At 44.9% G+C, this 15592-nt stretch overlaps 1 protein-coding gene across 1 annotated transcript in view; it reads left to right on the top strand.

Moving 5' to 3' along the window:
• The first annotated feature begins 7191 nt into the window (after nucleotides 1–7191).
• BRD4 (bromodomain containing 4) overlaps nucleotides 7192–15592 on the top strand; it is an 82699-nt gene continuing 74298 nt past the window's right edge. Inside the window, 1 exon segment of the mRNA XM_060296806.1 lies at nucleotides 7192–7295. The gene's annotated coding sequence lies outside the window, so the exon portion shown is untranslated.

The following is a 15592-nucleotide window of genomic DNA, read 5'->3' as shown; positions in this document are numbered from 1 at the left end:
AGTGTCTTAAAATTAAAGCATGCTTATTATTTCACAATTTCTGGAAGTCAGGTGTGGCTTAGCTGGAATTACAAGGCTGCAATCAAAGTGTTGGCCAAGGCTGTGGTCTCATCTGAAGGCTTGATTATGGAAGGATCTACTTTCAATGTTGTGTTTGCTGGCAGAACTAATTCCTTGCAGCTGTTGGATAGAGGGCTTTAGTCCCTTACTGGCATTAACCAGAAGCTACGTTCATTCAGTTCCTTGGGCCTCTCCTACATGGCAGCTTGCTTCATCAAAATGTGCAAGCTGAGAAGGCAAAAGAGAGTCCAGCTGGATGAGTCAGTCTTTTGTAACCTAATCATGAAGGTGACATCCCATCACTTTTGCCATAATCTTTTTTTTTTTTTTTTTTTTGCCATAATCTCTTTGTTATCAACAAGTGACTAGGTCAGGACCACACTCAAAGGGAGGAGATTACAGAAGGGTAATCAATGGGGGCCATTTTTGAAAGCTGGCTACCAGACAACACTAGTATAAATCTAGATACAGATGCTGTTCTTATAAACATATTAGATTCCAAGAACCTGCTTCTTCAGCCCATTTGTCTTGAAGATGAAAGGAGTAAAAGAGATGTAAGCTTTCAGTCCTGACTTGTACTTACACCAATGAGAGCAGGTTATTCCCACATGAAGTCTTTTTTTTTTTTTTGCGGTACGCGGGCCTCTCACTGTTGCGGCCTCTCCCGTTGCGGAGCACAGGCCCAGCGGCCGCGCAGGCCCAGCAGCCATGGCTCACGGGCCCAGCCACAGCCACTCCGCGGCACGTGGGATCTTCCCGGACCAGGGCACGAACCCGTGTCCCCTGCAACGGCAGGCGAACTCTCAACCACTGCACCACCAGGGAAGCCCTCACATGAAGTCTTTGCTGAAATAAATTCTATCAAGCATCCTTCACCAAAATAGGCTGGTTTCAACTATAGTGAAGATCTGTCAAGGCAAGAAACCTTTTCTGTTTGGTAAATGCTGAAGAGAATTTTTTAAGCAGCTGGAGCAACCTCACTTGACCCATTGTCATTCATTTTGATGCCATGATGATTCCATAAGGGCTTGAATCCCTGGGACCATTAGTGGCTCATGACCGAAATTTTATCAGGAACACTTTCCACCATGCTTAGCCTCTAAGCTTTCAAATTGCCAGCCTTCTGTGTGAGTCTTAAAGTAGAAGGTATCTTGCAATGCTGCTCATTTCCTGGCCATACAGTCAGAAGTTTGTCCATGTCAACTTCATCATTAGCCTTTTCTGTTCAGTTCTCTTCACTTAGGCACAGTTTTCCTTGTTTATATGATTCATTCTTTTTTATCCCTAAAAAAATTAAAATATAATACAAATATGCATAAAACATATAGTAGAGTGAATGCACAGTCAAGAAGCAGAATACTTTCCAGTCATGTAAGATGAAAAAGACCAGCTGTACAACACTGTGCTTATAGTTAATAGTACTGTACACTTAACAGTTTAAGAGGGTAGATCTCACATTGTGTTTTTTACCACACACACACACACACACACACACACACACGAATCAGCAGGGCCATACCAGGTCTTCAATTTGGAAAATAAATTTTAAAAAGAAATAGAATACCACTATGCCTCTGAAATTGGCCACCCACACCATTCTCCTCATCCCTTCCTGATCACTCTCTCAAGTAACCAGTGGTAATTACCTGCTTGTCTTTCTTTATAGTCCCCACACCTCCACTGGCTCTTGCCCAGAACACAACCAAATAAAAGAAACAAGCAGAAGCAGCGGTCCTCCTAACTCCACAGAGGACTTCATGATGATGGATCCTTGGCTCAGACCTCCTCAGGCAACAGGAAACTGTAGTTTTATTTCCCTAAAAATCTCAGTCTATTTTTATGTTTTAGAAATCAACATAGAAATGGAATCATCATGTATGCCTTGCTTCTTTGGTTTTCCCATTATGTATGTAAGTTTCATCTGTGTTGTTGTGTGTGGCTGTGATTTGTTCATTTTCATTATACTACCATCTATTCATTCTACCAGGTAGGTGGACATTTGGGTTGTTTTCAGTGTGGGCTGTTAGGAAGAGCGCTATGCTGAACTTTCTTAAGTGTGTCACTGAGAGTTTCCGTGGAATGGAATTAGTGGGCCGTAGAGTGTGCAGAGCTTCAACTTCACCAGACAAGGCCAACCTGTATTCTAAAATGATTGAACCAACTGAGCAGTATATAAGAGCTCCTACTATCATTCCTTGTTTGACTTCCTGACTCCTTCCTCTTGAGTACTTTTATCCCATGTGCAACATTTGCATTTTCTTTCCACTTTGAAACTTTTTTAAAAAAACCACTGCCTTTTTAAAATTGCAATTGTATGGCTCTTCACACTAGGTCTTCCAGCACTCTCATTATTTTAAGTGTGGTAGTGAATGATATTTGTAAAACACTTTGAAACTAAGCAAAAACACAGCAAAATAAATGTTAATGAAGTAGTGGAAACCAAAATGACCCTTACAGCCATCTTGTACCTATTTGTGGCTGACAGAATTGTAGTGCTTTATTCTGAAGCTTATTTTTGTTCTTAGCTAGCTTATGAGTTAAATATTGGCAAACATAATGGTCAATATGTGTCATACATTTGTCAAAACCCATAGGATGTACAACACGAAAAGTGAACCCTAATGCAAACTATGGACTTTAGTTAATAATAATGTATCACTATTGGCCCATCATTTCTAACCAATGTACCACACTCTGCAAGATGGGGGAAGTGAGGGGGTGTAAGGGAACTCTGTACTTTCTACTCAATGTTAAGGTAAATCTAAAACTGCTCCCCCAAAACTATTAATTTAAAAAAGTTGTAAGCAGAATAACTTCTGCATAATGGTAAAGAAATTTCCATTTCTCTACACTTGAGGTTCTAGAGCAGGGATCAGCAAACTACTGCCTATGGGACAAATCTGGCCTGCTGTCTGTTTTTGCACAGCCTTCCAGATAAGAATGGATTTTATAGTTTTCAAAGGTTGGAAAAAAAACCCAAAAGAACAATATTTTGTGAATTCTGAAATTTACATGAAATTCTAATTTTAGTATCCATAAAGTTTCATTGGAACACAGCCACACCCATTCATTTACACATTAATTATGGCTGCTTTTGTACTACAATGACAGAGTGACAAAGATTGGCAATGTTATAGAGACTGTATGGCCCACAAAACCTAAATATTGACTACCTGGCTCTTTACAGACAAAATTTGTTGGGAGTTCCCTGGTGGTCCAGTTGTTGGGACTCTGCCTTTCCATGGCGGGGGGCGCGGGTTCTATCCCTGGTTGGGGAACTAGGATCCCTTAAGCTGAGTGGCAAGGCCAAAAAAACAAACAAACAAAAAATGTCGATTTCTGGGTTAGAGAAGGCAGTCTTCATGGAGTCAGGAGATATGAGTTCTAAACTGTGTAAATGTGTGACCTTGGGTTACTCATCGTCTCTAGAACCTAACTATAAATTCCAGAATTTATAGTAACTTCATGGGCAAGTTCTCACTGGAAAGTGGGCATGGATTCAGGCCATAGCAAATCAAACACCTCCAGCTTTTCCAAAGCTGATCACGCTATATAAATTTACCCTTGCTTTCAAGAAAACACTATATAATTTTTTTAACCTGTAAAAATACTGGCAAGTATGAAAAGAAAATGAGAAATGCAGAAGAATCTCACTGTAATACTGGTTATTATGATGGAAAAACTGGAAATGAATTAAATGTACATAATAGGAGAGTAGTAAAATAAATTATGATATATCCATACCAGATAACAATACTGTATATTCTCTCCAAGTTATCTCCCAATTAGGCAGATCTCCAAGTAGTCATGTGGAGTGACTTCCAAGATGTAGTAAATGAAAAAAGCATATTACAAATTAACAAGTACAGAATGATGTCTTTTGTTTTATAACACAACTATTTCTATATGTAGATATACTGCTGCATAGACTAAAAAGTCTAGACCAGTGCTGTCCAACAGAAATACATTGTAAGCCATATCTGTGATTTCATATTTTCTAGTAGCCATGTTAAAAATGTAAAAAGAAACAGGTAAAATTAAATTTAATAATATATTTTATTTAACTCAATGTATAAAAAATTATTTCAACATGTAATCAATATAAAAAGTTAATAGCGAGATAGTTTACATGTTTTTCATACTATATCTTTGAAGTACAATGTGTATTTCACACACTTAAAGCACATCTCAACTTGGGCCAGCTACATTTCAAGCATTCAATAGCCACATGTGGCTATCATATCAGACAGCACAGGTCTAAACACATCAAAGTGATAACAGTGATTACTCTGGTGGGGGAGGGGAAGAATGAAGGGGGACACTTTTTCTGCTATATTCTTTTGTATTGTTCAATTTAAATTATTTCATGTAGTACTTCATTAAAAATAATAATATATATTTAAAACAAGTCAGAAATATGTACTTCATGTTTTATTCTTTGTTTTTTTTTTTTTTGGCCGTGCCACGTGGCATGTGGGATCGTAGTTCCTTCATCAGGGATTGAACCCATGCCTTCGGCAGTGAAAGCTTGGAGTCCTAACCACTGGACTGACAGGGAATTCCCTGGATAAACATTTTCTGAGTTTGAGCTGTCTGTGAGGAGTTAGGATATGCATTATGGAAGATAAAAAGAATGAGTCATTGTTGTCCTACAAGATTTTTGGAGAAAACTTTTGGAACTGCCTTTACAGCTTGCAAATTCTCTTCAGGTTGGATCTGACTTCTAGCCATAGCCAAAAGCCCTTTAGTTGGGTCCAGTAAATCAACTAGGTATTATGGCATTGTCTAAAATGAAGTGTGACAAAAGATTTTATTATGTGACTTGCAAACTGGCAGCTCCAAATGCTTCCCAAAACATTTATGTTCAGCAACAACAATAAATTAAGTAGATAATGCAACAAAACGACTATGGGTAAGCTCAGCTTTATATGATACCTTCTTGGGACTTCCCTGGTGGTGCAGCGGTTAAGAATCCGCCTGCCAATTCAGGGGACACGGGTTCAATCCCCGGTCCGGGAAGATCCCACGTGCCGAGAAGCAACTAAGCCCGTGCAGCACAACTACTGAGCCTGCGCTCTAGAGCCCAGGAGCCACAACCACTGAGCCCGCGTGCCACAACTACTGAAGTCCACGTGCCTAGAGCCCGTGCTCTGCAACAAGAGAAGCCACCGCAGTGAGAAGCCCGTGCACCACAATGAAGAGCAGCCCCCGCTCGCAGCAACTAGAGAAAGCCCGCGCGCAGCAACGAGGACCCAACGCAGCCATAAATAAATAAATTAAATAAAGAGTAAAAGTAAGTCTTTAGTTTGCCCAGGACCTATCAATAGTTTATGATTGCCCTTAGTGAAGAGCAAGCAAACCATGATAGAGACAAAACTATTTGACTGCTATCCTAGTGTATCAATATGTTCTGAAAGAAGGGACCATCAGGAATTTTTTTAATTACCTGGACTTTTTAGAATAACTGAGCTTGCTATTTTTAAAAGATGGGACTTAAAATGCTAAAAGAGTGACGATAAGGGCAAAAGGGGAAAGGAGGTTATGGTTTCCCGTTTGAAAAATTTAACAGGATTATCATTTTAAACTGTAAGCAACCTAAGCCTAATCTCTTCGTTTTATGGAGCTGGCTTGTGGTTTGAATCTTAAGGATGAGAAGGAGGTCAGCTGGGGGACAACTGGAGGGAGAGTGCCCTAGGCACGAAGTCCAGCACCTTCCAGTCTTTAGATCCCAGTGGCTGGCCAGCCAACCAAGAAAGATACCTCCCCAGCCTTGCTAACAGCCTCCTCTCACCTCCTTTCCCTCACACCAGCGCTCCCATCGCAGCTCTCTCCCTTAATGTTCCAGCACCGCCCCACTCCAGCCTCCTTCAACACCCTTCAGCCTCCTCTCAGCACGGCCTCCCTCAGACAGTGTCTCTTCTCCGCCTCTGCCATCAGTCTTTGGAGTCTCTCCTCACTGTCCCCCTTCTCTTTGAGGGTCTATCATCAGTCCCTTCCTAAATTTGTGGACGTCTCCCTCTGCCTTCAGATCTTTTCCCTCAGGCCCAATTTTCAGTCTCCCTCGGTCCCGTCCCTCAGTCTATAGGTCGACCCCCTCACTCAGTCTGAGGTGTCTCCTCTCTTGGTCTGCGGGGTCCCCTCTCTCGGTTTGAGTGCCTCCCCACTCGGTCTGCGCGGTCCCCACCCTCGTTCTGCGGGGTCCCTTCCCTCGGTCTGGGGGGACCCCTCTCGGTCTGAGCGTCTCCCCTCTCGGTCTGCGGGGTCCCCTCCTTCTGAGGTGTCTCCTTCCTCGGTCTGCGGTGTCCCTTCTGTCCAACGACGTGCTCCCCTCCCTCGGGTCTGCAAGATCTCTCCTCAGTCCCCACCCTTGGTCTGAGGGGGGGGGGCTCTCATCTTCCCGCTGGCCTTGAGCACCGGCTTTCTCCACTCACCTCCCGGCCGCCAGCTCTCTTGAGCTCGCTCTCGCCGGGCACGGTCTCGGGCGCGCACGCCGGGCGGCGACAGCGGGTGACCGCGCGCGCAGCGTGCGCGGTGACGTCAGTGCGCTGGCGGCGGCGGCGGCGGCGGCGGCGGCGGTAGGGCTGTTTGTTCTGCTCTCCCGCAACCGAAGAGCCGAAGTGGTGGCTGCGGCAGCGGCGGCTGCCGGCAGTGCCCGCGGGCAAGCGGGGCCTGTGAGCGCGGCGGAACGGCGGGCGGGCCCCGGCGCCGCGCAGGCAGCCCGAAGAGGAGGGGGCGGCGGCGGCCGGCGGGGGCGGCGTGCGGCCTAGCGTCTCAGGTGAGGACCGGTGCCCTTCGGGGCGGCGGACGGCGCGGGGCAGCCGGCGGAGCTCCGCGGCGCGGCCCGCGTAACCTGCATTGCGTAATGGGGCCGGTGCGCCAGCACCTACGCCATCGGCGCGGCGCGGGGGCGGGGAGGCCGGGGCGACGCGGGCTCGGGCCTGCGGGCCTCCCGCGTCCCCGCGCCGTTCGCGCCGGGCCAGGGCCGCCTGCGCCGTTGGCGGCAGGGCGGTTCGCGGGCTCCCCGCCGTTGGCGCCGCCGCCCCCCGGCTCCGGCAGGGGTGCAGGGCAGGGGCGCGGGCGGGGGGCGCGGGCGCAGCGGCTGGGCGGGTGGCCGGGGGCGGGCGGGGGGCGGGCCGAGGCGCCCGGCACTTCCTGTCGCCGCCATTTTGTCAAGTGAGGAGGAGGAGGAGGAGGAGGAAGCGGCCGCCGCGGACTCCGCGGCGCGCCTGGCCCCGGTAAGTCCGGGCCCGGCGTAGTGGTCACAGGCGCCGCTGTCCCCGGCCGCAGTCCCCGGGGCGGGCTTGGCCCCGGCCCGGACGCTCACGTGGGGCGGGCCCAATGCGCTCCCTGGTGCTTTGGTCCTCTTGTCCAGGCTGGGGCAGCGCGCCCCCGCCCTCATTTCCTCATCTTCCGGGCTGTCCCCGGAGCTCTGCAGAGAACGGGGCTGGTTCCCCGGTGGGGGGAGAAGGCTGCCGCTGCACACCTGCCCGGAGACAGGCTCTTGGGGGCGGGAGCGGTGCACTGAGGGGCGAGCCTGGCCCCCTTTACCCACCCACTCCCGGCTTGGCAGCCCCTCACTGGGCGCTTTGTTTTGCTCGGTCGGTGCTTGTTGGCGTCCTTGCCAGGGTCTCGTCTATTTGCAGTCTTGTGCGTGGTGGTGGTATGGGGTGGGGATGTGGGGGAGTTGTGATTCAGCGAAATAAAATGACCCCCCTCCCTCCAAAACGGAAATAACACAACTTCACCCGACTGAGATACTCCTAAGGCCCAGCCTTGGATGAAGATGGGAAATCCCACTTCGGTGTAGTGGGCAGTATAAATACTTCTGTTCAGGCCCGTGGATGAGTCATGTTCTTTTGCTGAGTGACCTCTCTTTTAGTCAAGATCACGCATTGTTTTCTGAAGTGTTGTTTTTGTTTGTTTACTCAGTGTTTTGTGCAGCCTCGTGCGGTGTATGGTCTTGGCCCTTGGGTTACTTTCTGTGTGTGTGCTGGATGCAAGAAGTGACCTCTTGGAGAAGTGAATGAGAATTGAAGTGTCTTTGCTTATCTTCGAGAGGGCTCTACCTGTTCGTGTTTACAGAAACCGTCTCAGTGTACCTCTAAGCCAGTGGCTCTTTGGTGCTGTAATAATGTTTGGGAGATTTTTATGAATGGGGCTGTCAGGTTCCTTAAATTGTTAGTTCTTGGAATCTAGTCCTTGGAGGTTGTAAAGAAAGTGATACGCAGTAGGATTTATGAATATGTTACCAGTTTCGAGAAGTTTTTGGATGGCACAGTCTATTTTATGACTTAGCCAGTAATATGATAAAACATTATTTTCGGTTTAATTTGGATAGGATTTATCTTTCCCCCAAGGCATTGTAGATAACTAACCCCTTCTCCCCCAAATTTTCAGCCTGGGGAAAATAAACCTCTCCGATGATTTCCCTCGACCACATCGAGAAAAGCCTGATCTAAAACAGTGCATTGCTCCCCTGTTATCTGCCCTACCCCATAACCTTAGTAGGAAACAAAGTATCTAAGGGCTCAAGCTGTGGAGTGAGTTAGTCTCTTAAGATGGTTTTAGTTGGTCTTAACCTGAGGAGATGAGCCCACATGTGTGAATCTTGCTAGAATTCAGCCCCAGCCAATTGCTGAAGATAAGGAATTTTGCCTACAGGTGAAAGTTAGAACATGAAAGTGGCTGCATTTTAAAGATGGGTTGGCTGTTCTCAGGTGTCTATATGGTTACCTTCCCTTCCTGGGATAGAGATGAGAAAAAAAATTACCTAAGAATTGCAAGAGAATCATTGGCCACTTTGTAAAATTTCCACTAAATTATTGAATTGTTTAGAGGAATTTAGACTTTGTTTCCAAAAGTTACCTTTTTGAGCCAGTTGTTGTGATCTTTGTACTAAGTTGCACTTTTGCTTTTGGAGGTGGAGAGGATGCAGTATTTTCATGTTACACAATTCAGGTTATTGAATGACTTGAGATTTATGAATTCTGGAAGGAGATTGGAGGGATATTTTTTTTTAACTTATAGTAAAAACCATTTCGTATCAATGATTTGAAGACCCTGGGCTGTTAAATCTGCTCTGACAACCCGCTGTCGTCATCTGTAACGATTGTGTGGATGTGAAATGTTTCAAATTCTGATTTTGAATAAAATTGTGAAGTTGACACGTTTGTCTTTATGTTCCTGGCAGATCTATAAAAAGGAGAGAAAAGCTTGTTATTGAGAACAGTTTCAGTGTTTCTATTAATGTTTAATAAATCTTTGTGATTTTTAGTGTTTTGAAAAGACTGAACATTTGCAAGGTGAGAATTGTGGGGATTCTTTGCTGGTGCTGGCATTTTATTTAATTCATAAGACATGAGTTTGTAAAAAATAAGATTTCCTTAAATTATTTTTATTTTTACTAGACTGTAAGTTCTGTGAGGGCAGGGTTTTGTTTGCTTGGCTTTGTCTATTTTTATTCTCTAGTGTATCCTCAGCACCTTAGAAGAGCAGCTAAAATATTCCTTGAGTGAATAAACTGGAGAGATAATTTAGGAAGAATTTGACATGCCCATAATACCAAGTGCAAGTAATTCCTTTTAAATCAGTAAAATATTAACAGTGGGCATAATTGGTCAGTAGTGACTTACAGGAGACGTGAATTTTTGTTTTTATTTTATTTATTTATTTATTTTTGGCTGCACTGGTTGCTGTGCGTGGGCATTCTCTAGTTGCGGCGAGCGGGGGCTACTCTTCATTGTGGTGCGCGGGCTTCTCATTGCGGTGACTTCTCTTGCGGAGCACGGGCTCTAGGCATGCAGGCTCAGTAGTTGTGGCTCGTGGGCTCTAGAGCACAGGCTCAGTAGTTGTGGTGCACGGGCTTAGTTGCTCCGCGGCATGTGGGATCTTCCCGGACCAGGACTCGAACCCTTGTCGCCTGCATTGGCAGGCGGATTCTTAACCACTGTGCCACCAAGGAAGCCCGGGAGACGTGAATTTTAACTAAGGTAACGTTAAGGTCCCTAATTGCAGTAAACTTACTAATAGTCCAAGCAGCATGGCATGCAGTTGCTTCTGTGCACTGTCTACTGTGCGTCTCCCACTTAGCAGTTTGAAATGTGGTGAGTGGGTTTGGGCTGTGGGTCAGTCCTGACCTGGGAAAAGTATTTTAAGAGGAAGTTGAAGTGGGTGATAAATAAGTATGCGTAGCATTTCTTAATGTGGATCTCATTTTGTCAGTAAAAAGGTTTTGTTTTTTTGTTTAAAAACATTGAGCCCTTTCTAATATTGTGATTTCATGTGATTGGCCAATCCATTGTAACAATTAGTTTCTGAGCTTCTACTATGTATAAGGGAAGACAAAAAGATATTTGCACAGTGATTTTCTGTGGTACATATATTCTTTCTTAACGTATTCATTCTCTCCAAATATTTATTGAATATAAACTAGAGTATTATACTAACATTGTAAAATCTTATCTTTTTGTTTTTAGTGTTTTTATAACAGGTTTATTGAGATATAATTCACAAATGATAGTTCACCAATTTAAAGCGTACAAATCAGTGGTTTTTAGTATGTTCAGAGTGGTGCAGCCACCACCACAACCAGTTTTAGAACATTTTCATCCCTCCAAAAAGAAATCCCTATTCATTAGCAGTCACGTTCCATCCCCCCCAATCCCTGGCAACCACTGATTTACACTCTGTCTCTATAAATTTGCCTATTCTGGATATTTCAGGGATCATATGATACATAACCTTTTGTGGCTGGCTCCTTTTACTTGGTATAATGTTTTTAAGGTTTGTGCTGTAGCATGAATCAGTACTTCATTTCTCTTATAACTAAGTAATATTCCATTGTGTGGATGGATATGTCACATTTTATTTATTCAGTTGATGGATATTTGGGTTTCCACTTTTTTGGGTATTGTGAATGGTGCTGCTACGAACATTCATGTACACATTTTTGTGTGGACATTTGTATTAATTTCTCTTGGATGGATATCTAGGAGTGGAATTTCTAGGTCATGGTACTTAACTTTTTGAGAATGCACAATGACTTTTTAACTGCAGTGATTTTTCTAGTACTTTGATGGAGGGGTTAAAAAAAAAAGCTTAATGGAATGTGGTGTAGCCATTTAAAAGAATGAGGAAATGGAAGTGCAAGGATGTCAGCATGTTGACATGTAGTACAGTCTGCATGGTTTGATCCCCATTTGGTTTTTTAAATTGTACATTGTTAGAGAACACTTTGAAATGCTGGTGAGGCACAGAAAACAGTCTGGAAGATGCAACCCAAACTCGTACCATTGTTACAAAGGTTAATTTTAAAAACACTTAGGTTTTTTTTTTCCAGTCCAAGCAGGCTACAACTGATTAAACTTGATTAAACTGCATCCACATGTCCCAGCATAAATCATGGGATGTATTCCATTCTAAAGAAATAGATGGAGAGTGAGTCCAGTGTCAAAGATAGGGCAGAGCAGCCATCTGTCCTGTTCTTGACCAAATCCTGAGGAGGAATAGCACTGGTTGATCCACATCATTTGCAAAAGAGGTTTTATGGGATTTTCTCTTTAAACAAAAGTAGTGCACGGTCATTTTTTAAAATTTGGAAAATACAGTGTTAAGGTGATGTTAAGTGTTAAAAATTGTTACCTAACCCCATTTTTGTGCCAGTTTTTTTCTACATGAGTAACAAAATTGGATTGTGCTGTTAATTTTTCAAAAAATACTACACTGTGAACATTTCCAAAATACTCTATTTTAAATGGTTGCCTAAAATTCTATTACGTGAATGTACCATAATTTAATTCTGCTATTTTTGGACATGATTTTCAAGTTTTCTCTTTTTTTCATATCTAGAAATGGAATCACCAGACCAAAGGGTGTGCGTTTTTGGAAAGTTGATACAAATTAGTTTTCTAGAAAAGTTCCATGAATTTCCCTTTCTCCAATCTAAGCTTGACAGTGTCTTGTTTATAAGGGTGAGGTTTTTAACAGTTCCCCCCCACACACACAAATAGTAACTGTTTAAAAACAAAATGTGGTTTTGAGTGTGTTCTGAAGCCTTCTGAGAAGCAGAAGTGTCTCTGAGATCTTGCTCTTTGACCTTTCTACTCTCCTGCCCAGAGTTGGACTTTGTTTCCTGAAATCAAGTCGCAGAATTCCTGACTCTGTGATAGAAGTCCAGTGTTATTTGAATGCTCTGGGGAGGGCTTGAACAGCCTCTTGGCAGTCCAGTCCTGTCTCATTTTTGCTGCCCTGCTCCAAAGACTGATACAACCAGTGTGGCACAGTTAGACCCCAGTTTGAATCCTGGCCCTCCTGCCTGCTGTGTGACCTTCGCCTGTCACTCAGCCTTCCCCAGACTTCATTTCTCCATCTTTAAGTTGAGGATAAAATGAGGCAGTGCTCTCTCAAGGTTAGCTACTTATTTGCTGTCATTATCCAGGATGGAGAATAGAAGTGGGAAGAGGTAGCCAGGTATTACAAAGTAGAGCAGGTGAGGGTAGGAAGGTGGACCAGCTGACATGCCTGGAAACCATGTCACCGGGTGATATCAAGATCAGCCAGGTGCCTTTCAGATCCCCCTGTGTGTTGGTCTTCCTTCAAGTGAGCTGTGAGTAGAGATCAGTGGGGGAGGTGATATAAAGTAGGGGCTGGTTTTTCTAGGTGAGGATTTGTTTATCTGATAATGAGATTAAAAGTGGTGGTGGGCTTCCCTGGTGGCGCAGTGGTTGAGAGTCCGCCTGCCGATGCAGGGGATGCGGGTTCGTGACCCGATCCGGGAAGGTCCCGCATGCCGCGGAGCAGCTGGGCCCGTGAGCCATGGCCGCTGAGCCTGCGCATCCGGAGCCTGTGCTCTGCGGTGTGAGAGGCCACAACGGTGAGAGGCCCGCGTACCGCAAAAAAAAAAAAAAAAAGTGGTGGTAATGGGATTAATGGAAATTCAGCAAGCTTTGGGGGAGCCCACCCTGGGATGTTGTTGGCTGCAGAGTTTGGAGAAATGATCCATCAGGGGAAGGTGGTCCAGTATATCCTCAGGCCTAAGATGTAACTTAACTATTTTATTAAAACCTGGTTGTCTGAACAAAGGCAGCAGTCATTGGGAGTTGCTGATGGAGGAAGTTTTTGCGGAGCACAAGCGTAGCATCTCTCCATACCTTCCCTGCCTCTTTTGGCCCTAAATTAAATTGTGTTGACATCTGGATTTGTTGAAAGGATTCTGGTCTGCAGGAAGGTTTGTATCACAAGTCAGGGACTCCCTGGAAGGGAGGCAGGCAGTTGGATGATGGGCCAGGAAAGTGGAGTGTCTGGCTGGGAGGCTGAGTTCTTGCTGGTGGACTTTGGGCCTGTTGACCAGAAGAACCAGTCGATGCCAGTCACCATTACTAGGGGCCATCAGTATCCAGGTCCGTGTGGAATGCCTTTAGTTTGTGTTAAACTGTTAAATCTGAGCATTTAACTGCAAATGAAGAGTACCTAAATGAATATGCCATTTCTTCTTTTTGATCTGTGACATACTTACAAATAAAGGCTTTTTTAAGCTCACCCTAGGTGTAGGGTATTCTGTGATCTTTTCCTTGACAAGTGTTGGCCTGTTCTGCTCAATGTAGGAAGTTCCAGGACTCTGGGCTGTGGCTAGCAGAGTTGGTTGGGCTTGGGTGGAGCTGTGTACTGAGAACTGTGGAGTCCATGTCAGGGATCAGTCCAGGCCCACTCCCTTCTGGCCTTGACCTCGACCTCAGGCAAGTTACATAATCTCCCTAAACCTCAGTTTCCTCCTGTGTAAAATGGGATTTGTATGAATAAGCATTGACTGAGTAGACAACAGGTGGGGGTGTCTGGCCTCTGTGTTGTATTCAGATTGGGGGAAGGTAGGGGAGTATCTGACCTGTATTATATTCGATTGGTGAGAGGGTGCTTCTTTTGCTCTGCATAAAGGGTTTCTAGAATAGCCGTCCAGGCCTCACTTTGCCTGTGGTCACTTCTCTTGTCTTGGTGTCCCCTTAAGGCTGAAACTGCTTATTTGTTCCTAGTTGCTGTTAGGCCAAGAGACACTGGTACACTGTGGAAGCAGTGCCAGGGAAAGGTGTTGGGCTTGGTATTATGTAATTTCTAGAAGCAGGAATTAGTAATATCCGTGTCCTTGTGTGTGACTAACATCCCCAGTTGTCCTATCCCAGGCAATAACATACATGCTTGCCGGCGAATTGGCTTTTGAGATTGTTTTGTGTAAGTGAGATAAATTTGGGGATTTCACACTTGAAACATTTTCCGCTGTGTTTGAGGAAGCATACGTTTCAGGTGAGCAGATCGTTATTGTGAGGGTTGAAACAGGCAGACTGCGTGGAGTGTGGAGCCTGCCAGTGCATGTTGTGTGTGTGCACATGCGTGTGTGTGCACACAAGAGGGAGAGAAGGAAGGAACTGGGCTGGACACATTGCATCTGCTGTGTACCTTCCTTGGACCAGTCGCATATCCTCTCAAGTCTCAGTTTCTCATGTGTAAAATGAGAGAATAGGTTTGGGCTCCAGAGAACTTTGACCACAATCTAGATTTTAAGAGAGAGTAATTATTATTTTATATCTGTGTTTTTCATACTCTGGGTAATGAACTGAATTTAGTAGGTTGCAGTCATTGTTTAAGGAGGGAGAAAAAGGAAATGTCAAAGGGTGTTACACATTCAAGGGTATTTCATAAAACCTTTGCTGTGATTTTATGTACTGTGTACATGACAAAATCTGTTTCTTATTGTGAATCTTGTCAGCCTAGTGTGAAATAACCTCATTTTAGATACCTCTCAATGGTAGCTGTGGGTACCCTGAAAACTTTTTAAAAAATTTTTTTGGTGGCCATTTTGCAATCTGTTCCTTCATCACTTGTGCAAGGGTGACTGTCCTGGATATGCTTTCTAGTAGCGAGTGAAGTGCATTGATCTTGTTTTTTGGCTGAGTTGGGTCTTCGTTGCTGCACGTGGGCTTTCTCTAGTTGCGGCGAGCGGGGGCTACTCTTCGTTGGCGGTGTGTGGGCTTCTCATTGTGGTGGCTTCTCTTGTTGCAGAGCATGGGTTCTAGGGTGCGCGGGCTTCAGTAGTTGTGACTTGCGGGCTCTAGAGCTCAGGCTCAGTAGCTGTGGCCCACGGGCTTAGTTGCTCTGTGGCATGTGGGATCTTCCTGGACCAGGGATCGAACCCGTGTCCCCTGAATTGGCAGGCAGATTTTCAACCACTGCACGACCAGGGAAGTCCTGCATTGATCTTCACTTTCTTTTCTTTCTTGTACTCTGCTTGCTAGAAGCTGTTTGGAGGGTAGAGTGGGATGGGGAAGTTGAGGAAGCATGTAGTGGTGAAGGTTGTCAGTAGTTCGTAACAAGCAAAACAAGAAGTATGTGAAGAGTATTTTGTGTGTGTATGTGTAAGGCAAGTTACTTGTCTTTTACTCTCAGATAGTGTCTTCCCAAGTTTTTAGTGAAGATGTCAGTTTTAAAGGAAATGGCTGTATTGGTTAGGTCTCTCCGGTGAAAATACCAGGCATAAAACAGGTTG

Source organism: Globicephala melas, chromosome 3, assembly GCF_963455315.2.
Source record: "Globicephala melas chromosome 3, mGloMel1.2, whole genome shotgun sequence".
Classification (NCBI taxonomy): domain Eukaryota; kingdom Metazoa; phylum Chordata; class Mammalia; order Artiodactyla; family Delphinidae; genus Globicephala; species Globicephala melas.
The sequence above is the reverse complement of the archived record's forward strand: the minus strand, read 5'-3'. Positions and strand labels throughout refer to the sequence as shown.